This window comes from Anopheles moucheti, chromosome 3 (genome assembly GCF_943734755.1).
Source record: "Anopheles moucheti chromosome 3, idAnoMoucSN_F20_07, whole genome shotgun sequence".
Lineage (NCBI taxonomy): Eukaryota > Metazoa > Arthropoda > Insecta > Diptera > Culicidae > Anopheles > Anopheles moucheti.
Window position 1 is genome coordinate 24,119,958 of NC_069141.1, and position 11,563 is coordinate 24,131,520.

Below are 11,563 nucleotides of genomic sequence, written 5' to 3' on the forward strand. Positions count from 1 at the left end.
GGTGCGAAGATTTGTGCGAAGCGATAAAATGCTTATAAGCGGTTGTGATCATTATCGATTGTGGCTGCTTGCTGCCGTGAGTCGGTTTTGTTGCCAATGTTTGCCGGCGAGTTGTGACTTGGCGGGAGTCATTCTAGGCGTAGGTTTATAACGATATGAACCAACCGCCGGGTGTGTATGAACAGCAATCGATTTTATTACCATTTTTATGGTCTATTCATTCGACGAAAATGAGTCGAGTTTGAAACATTAGATCGAAGGTTGTGTTGTGTTGGAAATGGAACGAGACAGTACATTAACGAAGAATGTAAACTATTAAATGCATAAATGAACAATCAGCATGCTCTAAATCAAGATACATTTCTTTTTTTTTTGTGATTAAAATTTCGATTAAGCTCTAGGTCAAATGTCTCATTAAACCCGGCATCATGGTCTAACTTCCTTGAAGTTTTAGACTAGGAGAGTTTGGTTAAAAATCTTTCAAGAAAGCAATCAACCCCCCCGGCAATGAAATGACTCCAAACTGTTTCACTCTTCACGATCATTCGCAACCTTTATCCCCAGCGAACTGTTGGAAACATTCGGACATCGGGTCTTCAATAGAGGCCATAAACATTGAAGGGTAAATAAATTCCACCCACTCACAGCTTAGAATGCAATAGAATCCAACGCATGTCCAACGAACAAACGATGCTTTGCGGGGCCTGTCCATTAGCGTTGAGTGTTGTGTCATTTGAATAGATCCACGACTCATTGGACGATTCAGGCGGCAACTGTTGTGCGGATGAGAATAGGTAGAATTTATATTCCCCCCTCCACTTGCCACAAGACACACCAGCGGTAGGAGACGCACGCGGTGATCACGAACAATCATCCGGTGGCATTGATCCATGGGAAGCGCGCTGGTGTCGGATGAAGACTTACAACTTAATTGAAATCATTAATTCCACCCCGAGAAGATGTTCGCCGGGGTCGTTGTTTTAGTGCAGCCCCGAAGAAACACACAACGTCGATAAAGGTGTAAGACGAATCGGCATGCAAAATGATCCAGGGGAAAAGTGCCGATACGACGGCGCACAGCGAGGAGGTTGGGCAACACTCGCAACGTTACGTGACCACGGTCGTTGGCATCGTGTGGTGTGCGTCGTCGTGAGTGATCATCCTCATCGGCTGTATCCTGCAGATCCCGCTGTAGAGTTCAAGTTCAAAGACACAGCACCATCTGGGGGATGTTGGGATTGGGGCGTAGTGGGAATAGCAACTCCAATCGCTGACATTCAATAACTTTTGCCGAATGCCGTAGGCCACGGGATAAATCTTCCTCAACGGTTTTTTTCGACGCCTACGTTGCCGGTGCTTGCATGGAGTGAATCGTATAGCGCCATAAGGTTTTTCGGTGCGTTTAAGTGGAAAGGTATTCTCTGTTTGTGGGGGCTTTTGCGTAGGTGCTTGGAACGACCCTTTTAGAAAATGGGGGAGCAAAGTGCCCATAGGATCGGTGGGATACGTTGACGTTGGTGTGCAAATAAATTTGTCCCGCAGGGCATAGACACGAATGTACGGTGCAAGTTTCTGCGGCGCAAGTTCAACGATAAGAAAACTGGCGACGATTGCAATGTCATCCCGCTAGGCGGAACGCTTGTCACCGGTCGTAAAACATGACCGCGGCGTTCGGTTGACAGATGGTTTTCTGTGCAGTTCTTGGGAAAGGAGAGTTATGTTCACAGGAAGTTCTTACATTACATGTGCGCTCCAGCAGGAGAGTTATTTGCTTTAGGAATATTTTGCAACAACAAACCGAGGATCACGGATCGGCTAGAAGAACTGCTGTTCGGTGCTTCAATGTTTTTCAATATGCTATTCCCGTTAGGCAAACCTTTCCACGGTGAGCTTATCGGGTGCTCTTTGGCCATTGGACGCGGCTCGCATTCTGCTACCATGCCATTTTCGGTCCCGGGAACCCGCGTGAATGGCAAATTATCTTCGACGAGCGATCGGGTGGGACAACCCGTCCGAGCGACGACTGACAGGACAATCAGGCGACAGAACAGAACCGTTCTTGGAGAGCGGGTCCATTCCCGGGGGGTTTTTTTTTGTTGCTCGTTTCACCTCCCGGTGAAAGGTAGCCCGGGTGGGTGGAGACTTCCTGGAGCAGTGACCCAAGAGCCGGTGACTCAACGAAACCGATCAGTTGTTTTATGGAATTAAGATTACATCCCGCCAACTGAAGCCTCTGCTCCCAACCCTCTGTCGCTCCTCGATTGCGGAGATTCATTATGGCCGGACATGGGCTTGACAAACGGGCGGCTGTCACAACAGGTATCAAGATCAAAATCCCCTTTAGCACGAAATGCCAATGACCTTGGACCGGGAGGTTTTTGCAGAACCGCGGTGCGTGTGTAGGCATTCAATTGCTACCGAAAGGCCAGCTTTTGGCCATCGCTGGAAGTTTTTACGTTGGACGTTTGCAAATCTTGCCATAGCAGCTTGTCCTACGCAGTGGGTGGACATTCGCCGTGTGGCGCGCAATCGAGCTTGATTGGGTTCGTTTTAGGGGGGAACAATTGTTCGATCCGTTGCCGCTCCAGCTCGTTAAAGAATCGGTTACCGAGTTTGGAAGCGAGTTGGTTGACCCCTTTTTGACGGAAGTTGTGCAAAACGATGTAAATGAACCGTTTATTGCAAGTAACGGACGATCTGCTTTTGGCCCGTGGTGCCCGGTTACGGATTCTTCCGACACGACAGTGAGCTGAAGATGCTGGCCAACGCTGATTGCCACCCGGGGTGTCAGTTTACGATGGTGATGTTTCGTTTCTTGAAGGTGGACGGTTTTCGATTTAGAAGCATTTCGCACGTCCAAAGTCCATTCAGTGTGATGAGAATTCGGCTTTCAGCGGCACATTTCGAGTGTGGACGATTAGAAGGGCTTTCGAGATCGACCGATCGAGTTACGGTGGGGGCCAGCGCGGTTAAAATGATTATGATCTTTTCGTAATGATGTCTTCATGAGGTGAAGGATGGTGAATGAATTGCGTGTAGGTGGTGCAAGAAGGCGAAATAAGCGTAATCAAGATGCTGATCTGTTGTTGTGTTAAACATTTTAGGGGAACAACACAACTCGGAACGATTTATTTAAAGCCTTTTTGTCCTTAACAGAAACATTTATTATCTTGCTAACAACGAGCACACACAAACACACACCCAAACGGTGCACATTAATCTGGCGAGCAGCTCTTGCGTTCTGCGGTCATTTAAAATTTCTCACCCAGCAGATTAGATTTATGGCCCTTCCACTGCGAGTGTTCCGAAAACGGTGTACCCAATCAATCCACCCGCCATTCACATTTGACATTTTCATTTAGCTTACCAAACCACCGATCCACAAGCCCACCCAACTCCGTGCGGGTTAATTGTTTGTTGCCCGGGCCAAATGGATGGGTGTGTGAGTCATGCAAGTGGCAACTTGATCGCCAGCGGTGGCAAGACATTACTGTTCTGTTGTTTTGCCCCGGCCTAGGACCGGCCAGTAATCCGCTCAACCGGAATCAATCCGCTGTCGGCAGTTCTGTGACGTGTTCGGTTTGTTGGCTAATGAGGATTTGGTGTGCATGCCGGACACGTACATAAGCAATAAGACTACCGGTGGCAGCAGTGGGAGAGTAAGAACCGGATCAAGCGGACGAATTATACAACACGGCGTTTTATTGCGCGGTTTTGCATGCGGCCCCACCGAACGGACGGAAGGTTCGTCGCTTGCGGCGCAGTCTTTCATTTCGACGGGTGCTTAGAATGTCCAACACCAGCCAGCGGTTCGCCCGCGCAATCTGTGAATAACGGAACCCGGGGGCCTGTTACGAGTGACTGATCGATAGAAATGCGCACAGTTACATGGTTTGTTTGTTCTGTTTTATTTTTTTTGTTGTTGCTTTTGTTCAGGACACTGCATAGGGATGTGGGTTTTTACTCTTTTGCTCTTGGTGTGGTGTACGGAGTCGGCATCATAGATCGGCCGCAGAAAAAAAACGTCGACGTGTGCCCCAGAACGTAAGCATGGGCGTTGGAGATCATGTCGTCGCAAGCTCGCTCGCAACGTAACGATTGCTCATTTCGTTCGTTTGAGCGTAATTTGTTGTTCCTCCGGGCGGCTTTTATTCTTCTGATGGAGTTGGAGGACTCGATTGAACCGTACGGGCGATCGTTACATGCAACCAAAGCGAACGGGGTCGTTTTTAACTGCCAAACATAAACAGCATCCGGTGCTGCTGTGGTGCAAGATCATTGCTCCGAAAAACCCTGCAGGGAAGCAACGCAACTTGGACGGGCTGGATGAAGCATGATGTTCTTTTATGTACCCTGTACCTTCAGCATTAACGCGGGCGGAATGGGTTGATCGTTGATTTATTGACGAAAGTCGGCAGGAAACATTGGGATATTTTGTGTGTTTTCGCTTGATATTTACGCAATGGTACGCAGCAGGACTAACTTGTACCGACGCTCGACGGGGGACACTACTGAAGCACGCGCAATGCTATCAGCGAAGAGTTGACAATCTCGTCTGTCAAACCAGGCGAGATAAACCTCTTTTTTCTAACGTCAGCGTGAGAAAATAAAGCAAAACGTGTGGCAGCTAGCGCCATTCGGAGGTTACGTCAGTGAGGATCAGGTACGTGCCGGTTTGCGTTTAATTGCTCACTGGATAGCAAACGAAGGGTAGAAAGACGATGAAGGAAGAAAAAAAAAATCTCACTCACGCACGCTCACGGCGCTATGACACTAATTCCTTCGTTCACTCCAATTCTGTCACACTTTTACAGTGGTGGTGGAATGTGTTAGGCGAAAAATGAGATTAATAAATGCGTTAGAGAACATGACGGGCGGTAGCTAAAGCGGGTTAGGGAATGGAATTCCTCCGTCCCATGCTACGATGGTAAGCAAGAGTTGAACTGAAGGAAGCCATATAAACGAATCAAGCCATGTGATGTTGTTTAGGGAAGGATTAGCATCGTGAATGTTTTGGCCAGGTCTAGTGGAGAGTAGCATTTATTTTCCGCCGCAATTCGATTGCGAACTTGTAACGGGAAAGGAAAAGCATTCATTAATGTTGGAACGTTTATTCATAAGATTTTTCTCAAAATTTAATAGCTTCTTTATGCATACATTTTGGACTTTCACTGTCAGAGTTTAAGTTCGTCATGCCCATTCTAGTACATCTCAAGATCACTAGAACTGTCTTTATAGAACAAACTGTAGTCAATCAATGACCTGCTTAATTTAGTGGAGGAGGAGTCAACAGATATGTAATGAAATTGTTCCCAAAATATAAATTCCAATATTGACGTCCTTCAACATGATTGGTAATTACAAACAATTTTTTGGTTGAAGGATTTAATCATGTTTTTTGTGTAAAAAAGTATTTTTTTCTTTATTACTGCGCAGATTAATTAGCATTCTTTACAACTTTTTTTCTCGAAAAAAAGTGTGTATAGTTATGTTACACACTGTACTATCCACACCATTATGTTGGTAGAGTGGTATTTGCTCAAAGAAACAAGAAATTGTAGAAGATCTAGAATCATCTGGATCATAATGGAATCCAAATGTTTGTGCTTTCAATTATCAAAAAATTGAATTATAAATGTTTGAATATTCAAATATTTAGCTTCATTTCGTTCATGTACAGATTATGCACCTTATGACGATCGCGTGAAAAAAGCGATCTCTACTTCCTGAGTTACCTCGTTGTGATATCTTTCCACGTCACGGTTGTTGCTTCTTAACAACTCCCATGCCGTATGGAAATGGACAGCCCGTGACTATCCGTTTCTAAACACAAACAAATGCAACCGACTTGCAATTTTATCGACACAATCAAAATTCAATTTTCGCTCCAGTATCAATTTCAACAACAAACAAAGCATAACGCTGGAACTTCCCATCGTCGAATCTATTTCCCAGACCCGTCTTGAGCGGGGGGGGGCTTTTCGCGAATGTTTAACCGTTTGGCCGATTTTCGTTTCACGGACGATTTAGTTTCGATTGTTGCCGTTTTTGGGCCCGGTTGTATTTGCATTGGTGAGCGCTGTGCCGACCATTGTATTTGAAATGGTTTGAGGATGGAAGAAACAACACCGACACCGTTTGTGGTCACTTCCTTGCACGATTTAATAAATGCAAAACGGAAGTGCTTCACACCTGTTTGGGTTTTTGGCTTTACGGGGAAGTTGATGGAAGTGGAAAAAGTGTTCACTTTGTGCATTGAATACACTCGAACGAGCTATTGTTGGAACAACGTTAGGATGATGAGCTGAAGGTCCGGCGCAAGGTTTATCCTTGTGCGGCATGTGGCGGTGGGGAGCGAAGATTGTGAGTGATGGTACGCCGAGGGACACCAGCGGGTACTTGATGTATCCGTTTCCACCGTGATGTTGCACAAAAGCAAAGCACCACCATTGCAAACCGTGAGTTTAATTAGCCAAGGTTCAATCTGCACATTTTCCATATCGTGTGCTCAGGGCCGAGAGAAATCGCACCGGACACACCCCGGTATGGGCACATTTTCTGAGCAACTAAATCGTGTCTGGGTTCGCAAAAATCACCGTGCGCACTGTACAATACCAGCCTTAAAACTCCCACCCTCCCCGGGGAGGTCTGCAAAGAAGAAAATTCTTTATGTCCATTCGGACATCGGAGTTATGGCTTTGGGAACGATTCTTGAAAAACTCGGTTACAAACAACAAAAAAAAAAAAAAAAGAATTCGATCGTTTCGGACTTTCGGGGTCGATCGTGCCGCTGCGGCAGAATGCATCGAATGCAACTGCTGTACACGCTGTGGTTGCGAAATTTCGAACAATCATTTTGCGGCGAATGATTGGGTGGGGCCTTTGCTGATTGGGCGATTGGCGCCCCCGGAGTGGCCTGCACCCAATCCTTTCTACCTTACCAACCGTGAGGTAAGGGATCGTGTGTAGCAATAGGGCAAATTGAAAATATACCACGCTCAGAAAAGGAAAGCTCCAAATCATCTACGATTCTTGCAACGCTTGCCAACGAACGGCGCACCGGTGGACATGTAATTTGATACGGGAGTTCGAACCAAGCTGAAGGGCGCCAGAGTTTTTTTTCTTGCTTTCGGTCGGTAAACGAATTCGTATTGCTGTGCAGCATTAAAAACCCAAGTTTGACATGCCCGAAGGTGAATGTTTATGAGTGCATTGTTCGGTGCACGAGACTATGTTGTACTAGCTTAAAGCTTAAGGAACCGAACGCTGTGGAGTTATTGTATTTTGCTTGGTTCAATTGTGCCGGTGGAAATGGAACACGGAGATTATTTTTGGGGCGCCCGTTCCGAAGGCAAAGAAAACCTTGTCTTTTCTGTCCATAAGCAAGCGGGAAGTGTCAAGGAAGTAGCTCCACGTTAGGTTATCTCATCTCACCAGCTGTCGATTGTTGGCCGTGCGTGGACGTTAGCAATGGTCGCCGGAAATGGCAGAGGTGCGTAGGAAGTGTTTTATAAACGGTAATCATGGTTGTGAAATATGACCGTTCGAATGGTTGATTTGTTTGTTGGTTTTGCATAATACGCTTATTTGATGTACCACCTCTCACTAAAATATTGTGTGAGTTGAAGTTTTGATTTGAACAGCACGTTACTCTATATTCTTGTTGCTTTTATTCGCTTGTTCTATATTTAGTTATTATTTTTAAAAATAATGTCAAAATCAATGCCATTAACTCAATGAGCTAGAAGCGGATTAAATAAACGCAAAGTTATATTAAATGTTAAACCTTATCTCCTGATGCTCTTCTTTTCTTCATGGCGCTTCATTGCCAAGCTAATATTCGCCAATTGGAAAGTTTCACGAAACGGAGCGGCCCGGTGGCATGATGGTAGCGGAGCCGGTCTTCACACGAACGGACCGGACCAAATCCCATCCGGACCAATCCCCCGTGGCAAGGACTGACTATCCGGCTACGTGGTAATAATAAGTCGATACGGCCAGGCCGTTCTAACGAAACAAAAAAAAAGTTTCACGAAATCGAGAATTGTATATGTAAGGATTATATTTGAAATTAATTCTGCTCAATGAATGTTTTAAGTCATTCATATGCATCTGTAGGAAGGAATCGACTCAAAAAAGATTCATTAAAGCTTAGATATTTCCGAAGAGAAGGCAATATACAAAATAATACTATTATCGAACATTTTTGTTACCAAATTATTATTGATTTAAATTACTCAAGAATAAAGTTGCATTTCTAATACAAGATTAGTGCTATCAATTCTTAAGATCAGCGAGAACCAATCAAATGTTTATTCTAATTATCCACCATAATTATCCGTTGCAATTGATGTCTTTTTTTTTTATTTTACTTAATGACCATTCTGTCGTTACTGATGTAGCTTAATATAAGTGTGATGTCGGATTTGTTTTCTTTATCTCCACGATAACCTTTTAATTTATTTATTTTATTTATTTCCGATGCTCTTTGATCCTTGGTGCGTCTCAATTCAAACATTAAATCCAGCCTGTTACACACCATCGCCATGGATAACCGTTGACGTCGGAAGAATTAAACCGTTGTTCGAACGCTCCATAAGACTATTCCACATATCTTTACCCTGTCGACCCTGACAGTTTAATGCAACAATGTGGAAAAAATAAAGCAATTGGCAAGTTTGGTCCGATCTGTTTACCTGTGCTTCCAGCATATTGTTTTATCGGGTTGGATTAAATGGTCCTCCCATGCAAAAGGTTCCCACCGATAAGTAGGTTTTATCCCGAGCAGAGATCGGTAACCGAACCATCGCCCTAGCTACACAACATGAGCCCAGCGAGTCATGTTGAAAGAGTACTTTCCGTTTGCTAAAATGTCTCAACCATCGGTAGTAGAATGGGGTTTTGTACCACCGTCAACCGCCCGCTGCAGTAAACATACTCCACCGCAACCGCATTTGACCGCCCCGGTCGGGTTGGGCACTGGCACAGTCTCAAGGCTGACCAGTCGCTTTGGTATCTTTAGTGTGTGGGGACGAGAGTGTTGAATTTGCCCCGTCTCGGTCGACCGTGATGCGGTGATACAATTATCGCTCCACTTATATGGCGTTGGTTTGGCCAGCCCGTTACATGGGTACCGGAGGGGAGGTGGGAGGTCCGGGTGAAATATTATTCCAACCTCCAAGCGACTTTGTATCTCTGCCAGCGTTGATCGTGATATGGCCGGTAAATGGTCTCTTGTAACAGAAGCCTCCCGTCCCGTCATCCTTCAGCCCCATCCCTGGCGCTGAACAGCTCGGACCACCGAATCGGACAGGACCTTCGCGGGCAAAACCAAAATGCACTGGGGCAGGACATGAGCGCGTGACTCATATGTCATTGTTGGGCGTGTGATAAACTGTCGCGCACGTGTAGTGCACGAAAATGAGGTTATGCAAGCGCACATTGGTTGTGTGGTGCCGGAAGGAAATGATCTACATAAAAATTGGGGTCGATTAAGTAGTTATCGTTAAACAAGGGATTTGGTTGGTGCTTTGGAAGCGAACATGTCGGACATTATAAAGAAATGGTTGTTATTATCTTTTCATAAAGGTTAATAAGCACCCATGAAAGGGCTATTCTGAGGAATGCAGATATGTGTATATCATTTAATTTTTACGTCTCTTGAATAAGGAGCAAATACCAAGGTTTATAAAGGAAAAATTAACATGGAGTCTTACAATATCAACTTAAAATCAGTAAATGTTTCAGATATTTCATTTGATTAATTAAAATGAGTATTGTTGATCTAAATAACTATTTTTCAACACTTAAAAAATATTTTTCCTAGTCAAGCTTGAAGTCAAATATTCATTTCTATAAGTACTTTTGCAAAGATCTCCAAAGGTAGAGAAAACAAAAATTCAGATAACCACAGGTTTTAGGAAAAAAAAACGACTTTTAAATTAAATCATCTATCCCAATTGATATCATTTAAACCTAATTGCTTAACATCACTATCAGAAACGCTTATCAACAATCTTTCAACGGAACTATAAACATTAGTCTAGCCACAACTCCGCTGCTTAACATCCAGTTAGAAAACGCTTTCGTTTTCATTTACTATTCACCCTCGTAGCCGACAAACATCAGGGCCTGTGACCCAGATTGGAACATTGGCCGGGGGTGGGAAAGGACCCCCCAATTCTGGAATCGTGCGACTAATGCTCGACTAATGCCGTCCAGCAGATCGGCGCGTCACGAGCAGTGTTGTATGTGGTGTTTTTTTTTTACTTTTCTCGCGCAACTGTGATTGTTTGTTTTTGTACCAGCGAGCAAACAAGCTGCTGCCAGTGGTTCTGTTTCAGTTTATGAGCCACGCGAGTGCGAAATGAATAAAAGTGAAGCAGTGAAGAGCAACAACAAAAAAAAACGTTAAAACTAGTGCCATTTGTGGGGAGGGAGGAGGTTTTAAATAGGCTCGAATAGGAAGAAACGTAGAAACAAGGAGAAACAACTAACAGCAAACTGCAACCCTAAACATGAATTGGTAAAGGTCTCACAACGAGCCCCCGCTTACAATGGGCTCTTTGTTCGATCGGTCCGGCAGTGAACTGCTTTCTGTTTGTCTGTCTGTCTGTCTGTATGTCTTGCGTAGCGCAGAAAAAAAACCAACCCATCATAAGGTGCAAAGCAACAATGCACCAGGCGGCTGCAGTTGCTTTGGAGGTGCGGGCAAAAAGAATTCATAAATGAAGAAATTGCATTCCCACTGCTGTTGGAAGCGGAGCTTGACGTTTGGGTTTGGAACCGTTTCAAAACCGATACAGAACCGAACCCGAGAAGAGTTCCACCCGGATCGGTCTCATCAATCCGTCCGTTGGTTGCTAATGTGAGTTGCCCAAGTCCCTGCTGCTGGACTGAGGGGTGAAAGAGCGAGAGAGTGATGCAGATTCGTATTGTGTTTCGTTTTTGTGGTGCAGCCGGGGTTTTTGATTGATTAAAATAGATACTGGCTAAAGGGGAAGGAAAAAGGATTGGCATCTAGGTCGGGGCGCAAGACTAAAACCGTGCCTGTGTGACCGACGAAAAATGTGATTATGCAATCGTGCCGCGGCTAGGAAACAGGGAAGTGATTCTTCCTTAGCCGGGCAAAAAGGATCCGATCGGAGCATTTTGTTTGATCGACGAAAGCGATGATCTTTCTGTTTGCAAATAAAAGTCCTAAAGGATGGGCACAAAGGTACGGTTCATTGCGCTGGGACGCTATTCCACCCCTTCGAATAAAACCGGATAAGTTGCATCATTTGTACGGGATGCATGGTTTGCCAGATTTGAAGGTTTACCATGCCAACGGCAAGCTGATCGCGTAGGACGGTGTCCGGATAATTGCTTAATTAGTCAAACAAGCTCCCAGTAACGATCACTATCCATTCTACTAGCAGCGCACATAAGTCTCCTGTCCAAACGGATTGATGAGAAAGTAGCAGCAGTCGGATTGAGTGAACTGATGGTGCTAGCGTATACGTCCCAAAGGGAGTTTTGCTTAATGGGGTAGATCGAGATCGCGCGAGATTCCGACGCGTTT